At 34.2% G+C, this 20,998-nt stretch overlaps 1 protein-coding gene across 1 annotated transcript in view; it reads left to right on the top strand.

Annotated features, from left to right (window-relative positions):
• LOC148279886 (homeobox protein PKNOX1-like) overlaps positions 1 to 20,998 on the top strand; it is a 78,409-nt gene that overhangs the window by 992 nt on the left and 56,419 nt on the right. The gene's annotated exons all lie outside the window — the stretch shown is intronic.

Below are 20,998 nucleotides of genomic sequence, written 5' to 3'. Positions count from 1 at the left end.
TGGAGTGTTACATCCATGAATTAAAATAAAATTATACTGAAAGTACCTATTGTATAAACATTTTGTATTTTATATTGGATTAAATAAATAAATAAAAATAAATAAATGCATCATCTACTAAGCTGGGTGCAGCGTTTTTTTTTGTCCAGTCTACTATTTTTTCAACTTTGATCATTCAAACAAACCATCACGCCGTTTCTCCGATAGAATGCCACATCACTTTGCGTACAGACCTCGCTTCCTCTACATTCATACACATTCTCATGCACGCACGCCGATTATTCCTATTCCTGACATGCCCATCTTCAAGTATTTTTTCAATTTTGTTTTTTTTTAATTGAAATTTTAAACATATTTTCATCATCATTTCCTTTCCGCACCTAATGGTGCATAGGGCACTGCATTGGTACACCAATCGCAGCGTATCTTGAACATTTTTGGTCACATGAAGGTAAGATGATCAGTCTTACGCCACAGGTACCAGTCTAGGGACTATGAAAAGTGTGAAAATGCCCTTTTAAATAAATATTTCATATTAACCATGTCGGGAATCGAACCCGAGACCCCTTGAATGGTAGGCAAACTCGCTGATCATTACACCACGAGGCCGACACATAAATAATATATTAGATATAATAAATAACATTTTATGTATAATATTATGTAATATTCCCAAGGCATTTTTGTAAAAAACTCATTTAGGGACATGCAGATAACAATATTTATTTACAGACGTATTTATATTTTTAACTATAATATTATTTACAAAAGCAGAATAGAAATTATGATACACTTCAAATTAGTATGAGTATGAAAAAGTTTCAAAAAATTCAAAATTAGCTATACTTAATACAATATATAAAAGAAGGCATATAAATAATAAAAAAATGTTTAAAAGTTACGTGTAGGTACATAATGAAAGCTAAATGAGTATGAGATTAAATGTTAAAAAATGACATAATTACAAGCATGAAAAAGTTTTTTAAATTAACAAAACATAGAACATAATATAAAAATAATGTAAATGAATGCCTCGACACGGGTTATGTCCAGTGAGGTGTTTTTTAATTTATTTTTTTTAAACTTCTTAATCGACCAGTACTTTTTATTACAATGTTTGAGTTTGTCGAAATGTTTGTAGACAAAATACTGTATTTCACTCCCTCGGGAGTCATTAAGATTAACAAATTACAACAGGGATGGAGAATACCTTAAATATGCTGAATACATACATAAATGCATGTTTATATTTTTATAACCATGTTTTAATATTGTTTTTTTAATTTTTGTATATCTAACTAACTCATTATACAGGGTGTTCTTTAAACCCTCTCACATCCGAAACCACAATGATCAATATGGGCAAGAAGACAAATAAGCATATTTAAAAATATGTTTAGAACAAAGAAAATTAAAAAAAATAAAATATTAAAAAAACAAATGGTTGCTTACTTCTGCAGGGGAGAAGTGAGAGGAGCGCGGCGCAGTGTCAGATTCTCCCCTCCCCCTCCTCGTTTCTCCCCTGCAGAAGTAAGCAACCATTTGCTTTTTTTGATAGTTTATTTTTTTTTTAAATATTTGTTCTAAAAATGTTTTTAAATATGCTCATATGTCTTCTTGCCCATATTGATCATTGTAGTTTCGGATGTGACAGGGTTTAAAGAACACCCTAAATTAATAATAAAAAAATAAAAAAACGGTAAAATATTAAAATTTATATTATTTATTTATTTATTTATATACGGCATTTCTGCCATTTACATATATGTGGTATAAAGAGTGCTTAGAAATAAAAATATTAAAAATAAAAAAAATCGAGTATGAAATATTAATATACTCGTACTGTACACATTATTAATTACTTGAAATACATACATATTTTAAAGAAATTATACTATAACAAAATACATTAATCAATCAAATTATAACTATTCCAACCCAATCTTCTGAAGATGATTTGCTCTTTTTGATAAAAATATGTTGGTCACTTTATTTTTTAAGTTAGGCAGAGATAAACTAAATATATCAAAATGTGATGCATATTCATTCCCGGTATTCTGTAATCTAACAATAGGTGAGTTATATTGAGCTACCGTTCGACAATTTTGACAATAAAATATTGTAGATGTTCTGCTTAATCTAGGTGGTACATAGAATGAAATCAATTTCAGTAGATCAGGGGTATCAAACATTGGTTTTATTATTTTATATAAAGTCATAAGATCGGCCGATGTTCTTCGTTCTTGCAATTTAGTTCAAGATACGCATTCTCTGGATCAACTAATATGATTTATTCGAAGTGATAGAATTGATCGTGCCATGTCTTTCTCGGTTTTCATTGTTTTCTGCGTCCATCAACATTCGCACCGTAGATCCTTTCAGCCGTTCTTTCTTAAATGTCTTGCATATTAATAACCAAAATAAAGATTTAAACAAACAAACCATCACGCCGTTATCTGTAGGGGTAGGCAGAGAGGATAGAACGCCATATCACTCTATCTTTGCATACAGATCTCGCTTCCTATACATTCATACATCTTCTCATACACGCACGCCGATTATTCCTTCTTTAGACATGCCCATCTTCAAGTATTTGATGGACTTGGTCGTGCCATGTCTTTCTCGGTCTTTCTCGTTTTCTGCATCCATCAACATTCGCATCGTAGATCCTTAAAGATAAAGATTTAAATAACAGTATTTTAATAAAAAAGTTCAATTGAGAGGAAGTGTGGTTTTGATTTTTTTTTATTTGTTAATAGACTATTAGACTAAACCAACAATAAATAAAAAAATGTCTCTATGAATCATATTATCAGCGTGCGAATATTACTTTCGCATGTGTGTTGGCCCACTATAGACAATGAAAGTATGGAGAAAACTAGCGATATCTATTGTCGGAATGATCTGTTATCGGCTGGGTTAAGTGATAACTTTACACACTGTGTAACATTCATTCAATTTGTATTTTCAACAGAGATGAAGCGAGGATGTGATGAGAGGTTTTTATTTCGGCGAATCGATCATGTCCAATTAATTTGATCCCAGTGGGTGAAGAATTCACTTTCCTCTTTGCTCAATCCAACGAAGTGCATATTATGTACTTTCAGCACAAAGATGCTAAGGCTTCCAGATTACAGACAGCTCCTTCGAGCAGCTTTTCTCGTTTGGCAACGAGCAACTTTTCCGTGTATGTGGGCACAGCCGAGGAGACTTATATCCTCAGATGCGGTGTGCGGTATGTGGTGGGCAAGCTGCTGTTGAGGATGTGGAAGTCGAAGTATTGACAAGGCTTATAATCTGTCATCAGCTCGGTTTTGTGATTACTTTACATGCTGTGTAACGTTCACAATTTTGCCTATAGGTAGTTAACTTCCATGGGCACGTATGGCGTATATATTTAAAAAAGTGGATTTTTTGCAATTAAATTTCTTTAAATTTATCTAAACGTTGGGATCAGGAGGGATATACTAATGTGGGTTAATCAGGAACTTCTCAGCATTTGCTCATGTGGAGAGGAAATCTCTTAAAACTCTTCAGGAGAAGCCGGCCTGTTGGCAGTAGTCAACAGGCCTTCCGGTCCACTAGAGGAGTGTTCGGCATATTGTTTCTTTTTTTGGTTTATTTTACCAATTGCCTGCACTATATTGACCATGTATGATACTACCTCTCGTGTGAGTTCTTTATTACCTATCACCGATGGCAATGAATCCATAGGTGAGAGACATCCTGAGGAATTTCATAGTCGCATGGGCAGCTGTCGATCTCGGAGAGCTTGAACCAATGCAGATAGCTCATGAACCCACCATGACCCGTAAGCATCTGGGTGAGCTCGTAGCCAGTATTCTGCATTCTCCTGAAATCATAGGCATGGAAAATGGTAGGGAAAAACATTTTAGTTATACTTCCGGTAGTCTCACTCAAAAAACGATCGTTCCAGAGTTAAATAATCCTGCTTCTTATTTTCCTTTTGGCAAAGCAGAGCGGCAAATCGGCGAAATCGGGGCCTGTCTTCTAGAGCGTAGCCTCTCTAGCCTTTTCGTCAGCCTTTTCGTTCCAAGTAGGAAATAGGTTATTGAGGATTGAAGTTCCTACTCCAGTGAGAGATTGACAGAGAAAACACGAGGTTGCTGTTTAATGCGTATTTATTACATGGCGAATAAGATACGGCACTTGGTTGTGTAGCGCGAGCGTAGAGACGACGATGGGCTGAAGAGACTGCACTTGAACTACATGCTGAAACTGAGTCACTTCGTCGAGCTAGACTGAAGTAAACTAAACGCGTTGGGCTGACTGACTGGCGTTGCGTCCTGTGGTCTCTTTACAGAAGTTGTTTCTTTGTAGTTCATTTATTCATGGTAGGGACGATGTGAATGTGCTGCAGATTTATGTGCGACTTATGTTGTATTGAATTGTATAGAAAATAATGACATTGCTTTCTTCAGTCATCACACTATTTCAGGTGAAACGTTTGAGCACGTGTGTGTCATCGATTATAGACTATAATATAAAGTTATATAGTTGGATAATTTATATAGCGCAATTTTTGTGAAAATCACCTCAAGGGCGCTGTACAATTAATAAATATCCCAGTACGTCTTGCAGCTTCAGAGCGCATGGACATGGATAAGATCAATAAAAAAATATAACAGATAGAAGCTAGATTTGCAGCTACAGAGCGCATAGACAGTTAGAAATTTAGCCCCCACTTACACATTTTAAAAATTGACAAATAAATTTATTGTATTAATGATATTTAAAAAAAATAAAATAATATAAATAATAAAAAGGAGTTACAACACGTCTTGCAGCTACTAAGCGTATAGACAATTGGAATTCTAGACCCCATTTACATTTTTTTTGTATTTTAAAGTTGATTTATGAAAGCTAGATAATCAATCATCGTGCAGCTACAAAGCGCGTGGACGAGTGGAATTCTAGCAAAATTAAAATGATATTAATAAATTTACAAAAAATAGAGCATAGTAGTAAATTTGTCAAGTGTTCATGCCAAGAAGTAAGCAATAAAAAACTAAATAAATAAAACACTGTTTCAACTCCATGGTTAACGAAGGGAGACAGATGTCCGAAGAGAAGCTTTTATAGACAGTAGGTAGATACCGTCTCCATGTGGTCCACTGGCTGCTTCATAATTTCTGGAAACGCACGTGTGTAGTTACTAGGGGATTATGCCTATTGTTCCAACGACTTGGTGTCCATTTTGGTCCGTATTATTTCGTTTTTGGAGACGCAACATTCCTGTTCAATTCACCCTGTTACATGAATATTACACAATCGCGTGTATGAGCGGTTTAATTTATCATTTTTTATGTTATTAGAAGGCAGATATTTGAAATATTATTTTTGAACCCTACAAGTTACTGGATGGTCCTAGATAAGAAACAATTTATCAAAAAGCAAAACGATAGAAACACGCCAGTTATAAATATCCATAGTATCACTGCTCTAGTGAGAAAATACGGGAATACGTTTGTACGAAGAAAAGTCAGACCGCGTTTCCTCTTAAGGTCGTTGTCCTCGTATGAAGGGTTGGATTTTTCACATTTTGTTGTTAATAGGTTGAAGCTATTCTGTTCTTGTCTTGAATAGGGTGATTTTGGGAATATGATGGATTTATGAACTATCTTCTATTATTTTGGGCTTGATGGGTTTAATTTTTTTAAAGATATCTGAATGAGAGTGTCTTTGGAACAGGCAAAATAACGTGAAGAGGTTGCTCCGTACGAACTGTTTTAGAATGGCCAGTGGAAGGGTAGCGACGGCTCTGGTCTTATTTATTTCTCCCGTTTGACGTTTACAAAAAAATACATTTATATTTGAATATGAATTTTTTTAAGCTTTGTTAATCTCTCACGAACAAATATGTAGTAATAAAATGTTACACAATCCTTTTCACAATGTTTATCTGAAAGGTCTTTACACGCTTTCATGACACAAATAGCCATTTTCGTTTCGATTTTAAACGTCGCACCTGGCTGGCGGTCGAAAAACGGCTAAATACGCGTTGGGCATGACTAAGCGTTTGTCATATTTTTTTAGGGCTCAGCGGGCTCATTCTGAACCGCTCTCGTGTCAATAATAAACACTTTTATCTCACGTATTTACATACAAAAGCTTTTTCTACGGCCGCGAAAGCGTTTAAAATATCACCCCAGTAGCTCAATCACAAATAACTATCGACGTGCTGAAAAACATACAAGCATTTGAGCGATCACAATGAACAATAATGAACATGCTTAAGTTATCGCAGTCATAAGTCAACACGTGTGTAATCTCTAAGTCAACGGTCGTGTTGGTTTGTTTTTTGTTTTCCTCGTAAAAAAATACAGTTCATTGGCGAAAAATCGGCGCTTACCATAAAAAATAATACAATATATTGCATTTGCAAAATAGTTAGGAGTATCTAATACAAAAATGTGAAAATTCAATTCAATTACCATGGCGACTGCTTTTCTTGAGATTTGACTCGCCAACCGCCGGCTAGATGCAATATGTGGCATGATAAATAATACTAAATAAATAAATAAATTAGCAGTTTTAGAATATTTTACACATTTACACCGGTGAAATTCAAATATGTGATTGCGCAGCAGGATTATACGTCGCGAAACGTTAATATTTTGACATTTAATATTAGGTGTTCACGGATGTTCCATTGTGATCGCGAATACGATAAACAACCACGGTGAGAAAATGTTATCACGTCGATAGACATTTGTGATAGAGCTACAGACTACAGAAAGCCCCTCGGGAAGCTTTTCTCGTTCGGCAACGAGTAATTTTGCCTTGTTTGTAGGCGCCGCCGAGGACGCTAAGGTCTTCAAATGCGGTGTGCCGCATGCGGTGGTCAAGCTCTTTAGAAATTTCCTAGGTTCCTACCCTGTCTCCAGCATATCTCCTAGTCTCCCTAGATACTCTGGACGTCCTCTCGTGTTCTAGAAATATTTTCTGTTACGGTAGGTAATAATGTAGGTACTGCGTCCGCTAACTTTTATTAAATCGCATAAAGTACAACTGTCATCTTCCCGCTGTGGGGGGGGGGGGGGGGTTGTGGAGGGGGCGGTGCCCGAGGAAAGACACGCTCGCGCAAAAACGTGGCAACTCCAATTATTAATAAAAATGAAAAAAGACCGCGTGCTCGGAATGACGACTTACCGGGAAAGTTTATGCCGTTTTTGAGATTCGTAGTTTAAAACTGCTGAATTATCACTGTGGGACGATAAAATAAGTGTGATTTTTCCTTGCCGAACTATCCCAAAAACATGTGCGCGTTTCGGTGCTGTGTAGTCATCACATATGCAAAAACTAGAAGATTTTAAATTAGTAAAAACGTAATATTCATAGGCTATTAATTAAATTATTTCTAGTGAAGTCAAAAATGATAATATTTTTAATGTAATTGCTAAAAACATGAAAATATCATTAGCTCATGCTCGCAGCTCGGGGGAAATAACCGCCTCTGATAAAAGTCGGGAAGCTACTAATACTAACGGGCGTCTCGGAGAAGTACTAGAAATTTTGCTGTTCGCGCGTGTGACGTGTGATATTGTCTCTCGCTCCCGAATATACTTGTATTATCGAGAGTGAGACGTAAAGAGTGTGTGAGACAATTACATTTGAATGACTCTTTTACTACGTACGCAACATGCTACACATTATTAAACTTTCTATTGTATTGGTGATTTATCTCCGATTTTTGATAAAATGCTTTTTCTGTTCCCTATAAGCATAAATTATTTTATCCGATACGTAAATGTATATAACAGAGGAATACCGAAAATCTTAATCCAGAATTTATTATATTTATGGAGATATTAAAGTTATTAGATGCAATGTGTACTGGCCACTCATCACCGGAAAGGGAGAGTAAACTTTAATGATGAATTACAAAAAGATTAATATGAATGATCTTAGAACCACTAACTATAGTTTATAAATCGTAAAATCAAACTAGTTTTTTTTTCTGTTAGACAACGGAAAAAGGGTACTCGCAAAGTTTTGCTTTTGACCTAATAAAGCTCAGTCGAAATTAAGTGAGGGTTATCACCTGCCCAGGGCACTGCAGATTGAACAAACACCTTGCTAGAATGAACCTCTCCGAAACTTCTAGATGTAGGTTATGCAGTGCAGATGAGAAAACACCTACGCACTATATAAATGTGATGCTTTACACCATAAAAGGAGCTTCATCCTCGGGGGACCACTGGTTAAACCTGAGGATGTCAAAGAGCTCGCCCCCTACCTAATAGCCCGATAATTTGCGGATCTGGGCTTGGAGGAGGAGATTTAGCAAAATGTAAATTCTCACCTTCCACACAGTAGCCAGGCTCTTTATAGATAGACCTTGGCTTCGAGGGCTAGAACTATTCAGGTGGACATGTCACAATAGATCTTCACAGGACGCAGTGACGTCAGGAGCTTGCATAGCACTGACCCCCTACCACTAAGAATATAATGGAAACCCTACTCCGTAGAGTTAAAATATGACAGAAGGCGTGTAGAATCATGTTTGCATACATCGCACTGTGTCCAAAAGTATATATAGTGTCCCGCCTGCGCGCAAGCGTAAAGTGGCCGCGTAATGTTACCAGACTTCGAACAATAATAATAAAACGCGCGAATAAGATAATTTTGTGTATTGTTATGCTATGTTTTACCACAAATAATATTTTAACAGATACTTTTATTAGGCAATAGTAAAAAAAATATTAAATAATAGTTTTGTTATTTATCAAGTAAATTAATACCTTTTTCAAAACTATGTATATATCAACACAAATGGAGTCATGCGTTAAACATATTCTCGTCACATTTTGTTGTCCTGTCAGAAATTGTATTATATATTGTGTTGTGTACGTAATTGGTGCTGTGTTAGGTTTATGTTTTTTGTAATAATATCACTGTTCTTCTTCTTCGCAGTCTCAATCCTGGGGATTGGGTTGCAGCAAAGTCCTGCATCTCGTCCTCAATTGGTCTCTATTTTCTGCAGCCCTCTTCAGCTCGACATATGAGGCGCAGTTTTCTTCGCACACTTGCTCCAAATATTACCGTCGGAGGCGCCCTCTATAATTTGTCCCTTCAGCCATTCCCTCTATGATGTCGTGCAGGAGACCCTCATGGCGCATAATGCGGCCGATCCATCGGGCTCGCCTCTCTGAGATGGTTTTGATTAGGTGCCTACATTCTTCGATTCTGTTGAGAACCTCGTTATTAGTGATGTGGTCTCTCCAGCAAATTCCTAATATTTTTCTTTAGCACCACATCTCGAAGGCCTCTAGTCTCTTTCGGTAAAGCTAGGGTTTCCTAGGACAGCGGTGCCCGTATCTTAACGGCCGTAGTGAACGGTGATGCGGTGGATAGCCGTTGTAACGGTGACTAAAGAGTGGTTTCCTAGGAAAACGGTTTTTATAACATTTATTAACACCGATTTCCTAGGAAACCACTCTCTAGTCACCGTTCCGACGGCTGTCCACCGCATCACCGTTCACTGCGGCCGTTAAGATACGGGCACCGCTGTCCTAGGAAACCCTAGCTTAAGGCACCATGTCTCACAACCGTACATCAATATGCTCCATACATATGTCTTGGCAAGTTGCTTGCGGAGTTTTAGATTGATATTATTTGACTCAAAAATCTTTAATTTTTTGTTGAACGCAAGCCTTGCTTGGTGTATGCGGCAGTCGACTCTTTTTGTTCTCCCATCCCAGGTGATCCTGCTTCCAAGGTACACAAACTCTTGCGTTTTTCAGAGTTGCTCCGTACATTACTATATTCAATCGTTGCATATTACGGGCCACAGTCATTACTTTGGTTTTGCTCTTGTTTATTTTCATATTATATTTGTTATTTCATACATTCTCCATGGATATCACTGTTATTATACCAATATAGCACTGTGTGCACAGCAATGAACTTAAATAAAATAATAAAAAAATATTTAAAATACCGTTTAATATTGTACTAAGGCTTATTAATAGAGAGCCGGGTAAAAAAAACGACCACCCTGGCAATAATAAAAAATGTCCACCTTGTTTTGTTTAACAATCTGACTGACGGTAAAATTATCGAATTATTTAATAATATAATTTGTGGATTCGCTACTTACACATGAAATGTGATCCACCCTATTTCATTTTAATCCCAGCAGTATTTTGACACTTACAAACGACACAACACGGCATAATTGAATTTAATCGGCAGTTGCTTACTAAGCGACGTCTACAGAGTAACTAATGCCCAAAACGTAAAACTACTAATTTATGAGTAGTTTAGTCGGCTTCACTTTGATGCTCGTACGCGGTTTCTGGGCTATTACAATTCTATACCCTACTCTTTCGAAAGTGATGTGTTGGGCACCCGGCACTTTAGAAAGAGGTACACGTGAGATCGGATTTGGCCACCATTAGCCCTATTTAAAAATATAAAAAACTGACTACTGTGTTTTCTCTAAATACGGTCCCTTTTCCATAGATACCTCAAGATAGTTGTTTTGTCTTACAAGGCGCCGGATTTGCGGAAAATAATATAGGAAAATAGGGGCTTCCGTGGTGCCTAGTGCCTATTATAGCCCCATTTTACATACTCCTCTGTCCGGGCGGAGTAAGGAATACATTTATTTCTGTGGAATAGAACCAGAACCCAGTACGAGCGTTTTCCATTCGATGGTTACCTAGGGCCCCGATTTTGATTGAAAGATAAAGACGTCATACATTCACCTTGATAGGGTTACGAATGATCGGGTGAGAGTGTTAATCTGAGTCAGGTATAATTGATAAGATTAAGAAAGGGTCTTTGAGATGGTTAAGTCATGTAAAACGAATGCTAAAACAAGTATATATGGCGAAAATGAACGGTAACATAAGAGGACGACCAAGGAAGACGTGGCATGATCAGATAAACCAAAATCTCAAGTCTGGTCATATCAAAAGTAGGCAGAACCGAAGGGCATATATGACAAGATGTATGAATGTGGAAGAAGCTAGAAATGTATGCCAGGATGAATGTGTGTGGCGGTCCATTCTCTCTGCCTACCCTTACACCTTTACGGGGAAATGGCGTGATGGCAGTAGTAATAGAAGTAGTAGTAGTAGTATTAGTGTTTGTTTGTGTTCCCTTCACGTCTCAACGGAGCGACCGATTGACATATTTTTTTTGCATAGGGATACTCGGAGGGGTGAGAAGTAAAATAGGATACTAACATTTAATTCCGAATTAAAAAAAAAGGGCATTTAAAAATGTATAATATAATATCAACAATTAGCAACATTATTTGAAAATTAGCAGGCGGTAAGGTGGGATGCCAAAATTAATAAATTTGAAATTAATTCTTAAAATTTAAATAATTAAAGCTTTATCTATGGTTAGTTTAGTTTACTTTGCGTTTTGGCGTTGTGGTAGAATTTTGGATTTGTGAACAGAATAATGATGCTACGTCGCCATAGACTAACGCAGTGGTCGGAAATATCGACAAGAAAGAGTATTAATTAATACACGGCACAATAACCCAGAAAAACGTCTCAAGAATGTAGCGTTTGCTGTTTGCATAGGGGAAAAGCAAAGACAAATGTCAAGAATCATGGAAAGAATTCTGCAGAAAATTATTTTAATCATTTTGATACATTCTTGACATGATTTTAAATTTTTTTTTGAAAAAATGTGCCACCTGGGTCCCCAGATACCACCCCCCAGGCCTGGAAATGTTAATCCGCCAGATCCTTAAATGTAACCGGCGTTGTAAATTCCAGTTTATCAATTAATATCTCCAAAATTACCATGAATATTACCACGATTTTTTATAACCTTCAAATAAACCTTATCACACAATAATAAAATTATATCGCATATTTTGGTAAATTAAATCATTTTAAATTAAAAATTTTGTCAACCAGGATCTCCGAAAATGACAAAATATTTATTTATTTATTTTATTCATTTTATTCATATTATTCATTTTATTCATTTTATTCATTTTATTCATTTTATTCATTTTATTCATTTTATTCATTGTATTCATTTTATTCATTGTATTCATTGTATTCATTGTATTCATTTTATTCATTGTATTCATTTTATTCATTTTATTCATTTTATTCATTTTATTCATTTTATTCATTGTATTCATTTTATTCATTTTATTCATTTTATTCATTTTATTCATTTTATTCATTTTATTCATTTTATTCATTTTATTCATTTTACACGCCCTACGGGCTTTTACATATATTAGAAATTATATTCAAGTGCAGCAGTGAAACATAAGTATGTAAATTAAGTTAAAATTAAAGATAACATAAGAAAAGCTAAAAGATACCATAATAAGTCAAAATCAGGAAATGTACCAACATAGGTATATGGTACATAGAAAAATATTAAAAAATTTACATATGAAAACATACACGCATACATATACATACATATAAGTTTATACATTATTATAGAGATACATGAGAAAACAAAATAGTAAATAAAGAACAATATTAAGAAATTTTATACAAATTAATTTATAACCTTTTGAATACTTAACCTATATTTATATAAAGACGGACCAAATATATCAACTTCACCATACTCATTACCTAGCCGGTGTAGTCTAGGTATTGGTGAATTGTAGTAATAATAATTGTAAAAATATCTAGTACACTGAGACAAATATATGGTATAAAACATCCACTTTAGAGAAAGATATGTTATCTTATTAGATCACTAAGCAATACACAAGTTTGTTTATTTTATTTTATTTATATATACGGCAAATTTGCCTTTTACAAAAATTTACAATAATGACATATTTGTGTTTTTTTTTTAAATAACATAAATTACCTTTTACCCAAAATATATAAACAAAAAAAAACTATAGCAAATCATAGTAGAGTAAATAGAAGTAAATCAAAGTGTAGCGATCAAAAAATATTACTTATATCTTAATGATAGTTGTAATTTCTAAAAAAAGTGTATAATACTTTGTCTTGTTTTTCTAATAATATGTTTTCATACTATTTTGGATTGTATTAACTGATATTATTTATCGTCACAAAAATGATTTCAAAAATACTTTTATTATAATTTTATCTTTTTTAGCGACAAAAAAATTGTGTTTCAATATTAGCACTCATTTTTTAACTTTTTGATATTGTATTCTTCCAGTAGACTTTATTTTAATCTATATATCTATCTATCTATATGATCTATCTATCTATCCATCTATCTATATATCTATCTATCTATATATCTATCTATCTATCTATCTATCTATATGATCTATCTATCTATATGATCTATCTATCTTTATATATATATATGATTCGCCGTGTTGTGACAAGTGCGGTTTTTTTTGCAAAATTTTCTTATTTACGTCCTCGAGGTTTACAAACAATAACATCTTAAATATATTGAATAGAAAAAAAAAGATAGAAGCATGTATGTGTTTTCATCGATTTTCCAGGGTTGCATTCGTCTACAATATATATTTTGAAAATTTTTGAGGATGTTGTTTTTTTGAGTATTAAAAAAGTTTGTATTTTAACGTTAAAAATCAACAATTATTTTAAATGGATACTAAATTAAATAATTTCCTTACAATATCTTAATTTCTACTTATTAAGTTATTTTAATGGATTTTTAGTAATTCCTTAATAATTTTATCCGACTTTTGATACATTTTAAAAAAAACGTATTCTTACACGAAATGCACCACTGTTTGAAAGTAGACCAGAGTTGTAAAAAGAATTTTACATTTTAAAATAATTAATTGATTTTTTGGAAATCAATCATAAACAAGTACCTAAGTAACTTCTTTAATGCATTATTTCAATATTAATAATTTTTAGTTTTGGAATCCAATCATAAACAAGTATCTTGGTACCTACTTATCAATGAAAAGTCTCTGTCCTTTTTGCCGTACAGTTTTTGCACGCTTTTACTACAGGCATTTTTCTTTTCAGTAGTGATTTTTGCACGATTTTGATTTGAGCACGACGAGGCATCTTAGCCAATCACATGAAGAGATAAAACGAAAAACTAACCCTTATTACGAATATATAAATAGCTCAAAAGAGACAAAAATAAATAACGTGTGTCCTTATTTACGAAAAAAAACGTTTGCCTAAGCTTATAGCAGGTAAGCCAACTTTCAGGAATATGTATATTTTTCTGTTTTGGAATTCAATCATAAACAAGTACCAAGGTACCTTATTATCAATGGAAAGTCTTTTTTCTTTTATCTGAAAAGTTTTTGCACGCTTTCACGACACGATCAGGCATTTTTCTTTGTATTTACTTTGGATTCTAATTAAATGTCAAGCTCACGCCAAAACACGGCTGGCGGTTAAAGAATGACTAAATTCGCGTTGAACATCAGTTGAGTGTCATAATTTAAGAAGGCTTAGGTTAAAACGCAGTTTGACTTTTTTTCATTAACACGCATTCACGTATTTTAAAACGAAAAACAAGCCCTTATTACGAATATATAAATAGCTTAAAAAAGTCCAAAATAAATAAAGTGTGTAATTAATTATGAAAAAAATGTTTGTTCAACCAGCTAATAGCAGGTAAGCCAACGTTTTGGCAGGACAACGTCTGTCGGGTCCGCTAGTTAAAAATAAAATGTAAATCCACACACTGGCCATGCCTTTGTGGGATTTTTTTTTGTGTCAATGAAATAGTTTTTTTTCTATATTTGTAACTTATGTAAACCTATTGTGAAATGAATAGGAAAAAAATGTAACAAATAAAATAGTATTTTTTGTAATCTTCAAATAGACATTTTTACACCGGATAAAATTTGTATAACTATGCTGGATTTTATTAAAAAAATATTCATCCTTGCTACGCGAAGAATGAATGTCTGCCAATACAGCGATCTGTATAAGAGAGAGCACGAAGATAGAACTCATGACAAGGAAGACGGAGACACTTTTCTGTGGCCAGTGTTCGTGTGAAACAGATTCTGTCGGTTATTGACAGTGACGGGGAACGCTCGCATCGGAAATGAGCGGCATATTTATGTTTTTTTATAAATTATGGAAAAGGAATTATTAAACAGTATGTCGCCATGTTTTTTTTCTTCAAATATTTGAACTTTAGAATATTCCGTTTTTTGTTTGTAGTAACACGATGTTACATCACCGCCCGAAAAGAAATGATTTTCCAGTCTTTTAAGATTTAATTGGTTTAATTGACTCCCAATGGGCGTTTTTAAAGACATATTTATACGTAGAAAACTATTATAAAAGAAAGTAGAAAGACACAATTGTATACAGGGTGTTCTTTAAACCCTGTTACATCCGAAATTACGATTATCAGTATAGGCAAGAAGACATATTAGCATATTAAAAAAAATATTTAGAACGAAAGAAATTAAAAAAAAAAAAAAAAACAAATGGTTGCTTATTTCTGCAAGGGGGAAGCGAGGGGGGTGCGGCCGTGTGGTTCAGACTCCCCTCTCCCCCCTCGTTTCTCCCCTGAAAAAGTAAGCAACCATTTGTTTTTTTCTATATTTGATTTTTTAAGATTTTAGTCGTTATAAAAAAATATTTTAATGTGCCAATATGTCTTCTTGCTCATACTGATCATCGTGGCTTCGGATGTGACAGGGTTTAAAGAACATCCTGTATAGTAGACTTGGTGGGAGTGGAAGCGGGAGAGAGGTGTTTATAATTGAATTTGATTCAGTGATCGTTTGAAAGAAGACAACTTGTTATCAAAGAAATAAAGAATGGTATGTTTGTTGGCAGACCTAAGAATTCTGGGCATAGGGGAATGAAAACCATAGTTAGTTCTATGGTTATCGGTATGAAAGAGTCAGTTTTGTCTAAAGTTTCTAGTTGGGATATTTAATTTTATTGAGCTCAGTAGTTCAGGCGCATCAAAGAGTGAGTTGAGAATTTTAAATACGACTAGAAGGTCGGATTTATTTCGACACTCATGTCTGGAAGTGAAACATGGAACTGGCAGAGGAAGGATGAAAGCCGCGATGATGAACGCGGTTGAAATGTGATCTCTTAGACGAGTGTGTGGGAAATCAATGTATGACTGGATTACGAATGATGAAATCAAGCGAGAGTGTAAATCTGAGTCAAGTATAATTGATAAGATTAAGAAAGGGTCTCTGAGATGGTTTGGTCACGTAGAACGAATGGACAAACAAGTATATATGGCGAAAATGAACGGCAACGTGAGACGAGGACGACTAAGGAAGACGCAGCATGATCAGATAAACCAAAATCTTAAGTCTGGTCATGTCCAACCAGACAGAACCGAAAGGCATGTATGACAATATGTATGAATGTAGAAGAAGCTAGGAATGTATGCCAGGATAGACGTGTGTGGCGGTCCATTCTCTCTGCCTATCCCTACGGGGAAATGGCGTGATGGTAGTAGTAGTAGTCTTTAAGAGAAGATATATTTAAGGTAGTTTGTAACTCATTGTACGTATTTTATTATATAAATAAAACACGAGTGATACTTTAATCCACAAATTTGGAATATCCAGTGACCGGTTTCATCGCTTTCGCGACATCTTCGAGACTGGTATCTTTATTAAAAGTGGATTAAAGTATCACTCGTGTTTTATTTATATAATAAATTACAATGAACTTCCATCAAGAATTTTCACTTACAAACTTAAATGTTTTAGATAACATTGTACGTATATTGGTCTCTGGATAAGCCCAACCTCCAGCCTGTCTAAATGTCAATAATACATTTTTTTTTAAATGTATGTTAAAGATTAATGGCGCGATTTTGAAAGAACGGCGTCATAAAATGCCAAAATCGTATGATTTCCTTCCTTTTTTAAAAATCATTGCCCGTGTCCGCCACTGGCGCAGACGGGTGGCGGGAGGCTGTGGGCGTAGGGAGGTACCTTAGGAGGATAGGAGGCGGTAGAGATAATATTACACAGTTTGGTAAGTCGTCTATTCTGGCGGCGAACGCGGGGTCAATTTTCGTCAGGACAACACTTGTAATAAAGAAATAAGAACCACACCACACCGCTACACAAAACAAGGACTTAGTTTAGTGAATTATTTTTTATTCTTGGACGGTATCTAAAGAAACAGAAATTTATTATTATTATGTTACGTTCATTAGCTGTAAAAAATAATAAAGAATAAAAAAGTTTTATGCTTAGGAAGAATATTTTATTTGTCCATATTTAATTTCTACAATAAGCATAAAAAAGCTTATACTTCTATCGGCCATTCGTCGGCATATTTTAAAAAAATATTTATTTTGAGTTTGTCTATATTTTTGTATACAAGGACTGGATTCAACTCCCTGAGCGTTAATATTAAAATTTTACAACAGAGATGAAGAATATTTTAGAGAAGGTGATACTGTCTAGGCATCTATAGGGCTTATGACCTGTCATTGGCTGGTTTAAGTTGCCACCTTACACACTGTGTTACATTCACTATTCTGCCCATATTTAAACATCTATATTCCTACAATTCTTTCATCTGTTGATTTTTGTGAAGTTAAAGAGCTGAACTTTTTTTAGGGTGACAATTATCTCATTAAAACATAAACACAGACGAAAGAATTGAAGGAACATGGATGTTCAAATAAATAATTAATGTTACACAGTGTGTAAAGTGGCCACTTAAACTAGCCGATGATAGGTCATAAGCCCTGTAGATGCCTAGACTTTTATATTACCTTCTCTAGATAAAGATAACAAACAAAAAACAAACCATCACGCCGTTTCCTCGCAGGGGTAGGCAGAGAGGATAGAACGCCATATCACTCTATTTTGGCATACAGACCTCGCTTCCTCTACATTCATACATCTTCTCATGCGCGCACGACGATTATTCCTACTTTTGACATGTCCATCTTCAAGTATTTGATGGACTTGATCGTGCCATGTCTTTCTCGGCCTTCCTTGTTTTCTGTATCAATCAACATTCGCATCGTAGATCCTTCTAGCCGTTCTTTCGTTGTCCATTCGCTCTACATGTCCAAACCAACGCAACACCCCTTTCTTGATTCTGTCGATAATGCATATCTCAGCCTTACACAGTTCACGGATCTCGATATTTGTACACCTATCATACATCGTTTTGCCACACATTTTCCTGAAGGATCGCATTTCGACAGCATAAAGATAAAAATAAACTCTAACTAAACGCTAGATGTCAGTTACGTATTCGTTTTTTCCTTCTAAAACAAATCACCAAAGTTCGTGGAAAAGCACTGCTTACAAAGTTACCCATACACGTTTTGTTCATGTAAACAACAGCTGCAATATGAACAAAATAAGCATCTGCAGTTTGTGCCTTAGCCGACCCTGGCCGATGGCGGCGCGTCGATCGGTACGATACAGTACTTTAACGAATTATATCTGGCGCATTGTTTCTCGCATATTTTTAATTATTTTTTCTTATTGTTTTAATGAAATTCTAGTAGGGTAGGCACTGCTTATGTGCGTGTGTGAAACGCACGCCACTGCGTGTGTCATATCTACGCTAAATTTTTGGTTATGGATCTTAAGATATTGTGTTATTGCTTAAAAAACATAAAAACTTTACTTTATAGAATATATTTTTTATTGCTCTTTGCTGTAAAAAAAAATATATAAATTAAAAAATAAATAACTACGTTCAATCGATAACTCTTTGATATCGACGTGCTGGGGTGTTTTCTTCGGTTAATCCCACACCAAAAACATAAACTTGCCTCTTTTTTAATGTGGTAAGACGTTTTTTCAAATAGATGGCGATACATTGTCTAAAATCCTTATTTACTAAGAAAAGTGTTTATTCTCTCAGAGATGGTAGCGGCGTTCTCTCGGCAGTACATATTTTAGTTTTGGGCGCATCCAGCACGCCTTGACCGTATCTCCCGCGCCGGATGCCGCCGCCGCCGCGCGCCCCGCGCCCCCAGCGTTATTGCTCGAGCCGGGGGTAGCTACCCCACCCACTAGACTAGCAACACTTGCGGGTAATGGCTGGGACGGGACGGGCTGACGGGACCGGATTCGGGGATTTAAAAAAAATCAATTCCGACTACTTCAAGTTTTTTTTGTTGATAAAGACGATAGCCCACAGTTACATGCAAGAGAAGTCGACAATAGCCCACTGTTACATGCTAGAAAAGTTGGCGATAACCCACTGTTACTACTTTATTTTGTTTATTTGATTCATTCTATTCATTCCATTCATTCTATTAATTCTATTTATTCTATGCATTCTATTCATTATATTAATTATATTCATTCTATGCATTCTATTAATTATATTAATTATATTCATTCTATGCATTCTATTAATTATATTAATTATATTCATTCTATGCATTCTATTCATTATATTAATTCTATTCATTCTATGCATTCTATTTATTATATTAATTCTATTAATTCTATGCATTCTATTCATTATATTAATTCTATGCATTATATTTTTTATATTAATTCTATGCATTCTATTCATTATATTAATTCTATTCATTCTATGCATTCTATTTATTATATTAATTCTATGCATTCTATTCATTATATTAATTCTATTCATTCTATTCATTATATGCATTCTAATCATTATATTAATTCTATTTATTTATTTATTTATTTATTTATATACGGCATTTCTGCCATTTACATATATGTGGTATAAAGAGTGCTTAGAAATAAAAATATTAAAAATAAAAAAAATCGAGTATGAAATATTAATATACTCGTACTATACACATTATTAATTACTTGAAATACATACATATTTTATAGAAATTATACAATAACAAAATACATTAATCAATCAAATTATAACTATTCCAACCCAATCTTCTGAAGATGATTTGCTCTTTTTGATAAAAATATGTTGGTCACTTTATTTTTTAAGTTAGGCAGAGATAAACTAAATATATCAAAATGTGATGCATATTCATTCCCGGTATTCTGTAATCTAACAATAGGTGAGTTATATTGAGCTACCGTTCGAGAATTTTGACAATAAAATATTGTAGATGTTCTGCTTAATCTAGGTGGTACATAGAATGAAATCAATTTTAGTAGATCAGGGGTATCAAACATTGGTTTTATTATTTTATATAAAGTCATAAGATCGGTCGATGTTCTTCGTTCTTGCAATTTAGTTAATTTAAGAGTCTAAAATTTTGTTATAATTTAATTGATTAGTAGAAAAACCCATCTATGCATTCTATTTATTATATTAATTCTATTAATTCTATGCATTCTATTCATTATATTAATTCTATTTATTCTATGCATTCTATTGTTTATATTAATTATATTTACTCTATCCATTATATTTATTCTATCCATACATTTTTTCATTTTTTAAAAAATAAATACGAGCGTTCTTATGATATACCCAAATATTTTAATTTTGGTGACCATTTTCAACGACTTGTAAATAACTCACTATTAGAAGATGGAAATCAAGTTGGGTAGAGTGGGGTTCGAACCTCGGACCTCTGATCCGTGAGTCCGCAACCCTAGCCACGGGACCACAACCCGATGTTATTAATTCATTATATTCATTATATTCATTCTATTAATTTTATTATTATAACTCACAAACAATCAACAATACATACGAGATAGGTAGTATAATTACAATTTGTTATTCATCAACAAATTTCAACAGGGATGGAGAACATTTTAGACAAGGGAATATGGAAGTCTAGGCATTTACAGGGCTTATGACCTATCATTGGCTCGTTTAAGTGGCCACTTTACTCACTATAGGTATAACATTCACAATTTGTTATGTTTAGATATTGTTCATCAATTATACGTGAACACAACATGCACAAATAAGTAAAAAATAGTTTTTATATATTTTTTAAATGACAAACAACAAACAAACCATCATGCCGTTTCCCCGTAGGGGTAGGCAGAGAGGATAGATCGCCATATCACTCTATCATTTCATTTCATTTATTTATTCAGATATTTAGAAGATTACAGAAAAAATACCCAATTCATTATCAATACAATAACAGATCACAAATTACTGTA

This window comes from Micrasema longulum, unplaced genomic scaffold, assembly GCF_059751315.1.
Source record: "Micrasema longulum isolate JH-2025_06_02 unplaced genomic scaffold, ASM5975131v1 h1tg000654l, whole genome shotgun sequence".
NCBI lineage: Eukaryota > Metazoa > Arthropoda > Insecta > Trichoptera > Brachycentridae > Micrasema > Micrasema longulum.
Note: the sequence above shows the minus strand (reverse complement) of the source record. Positions and strands in the feature narration are given on the sequence as shown.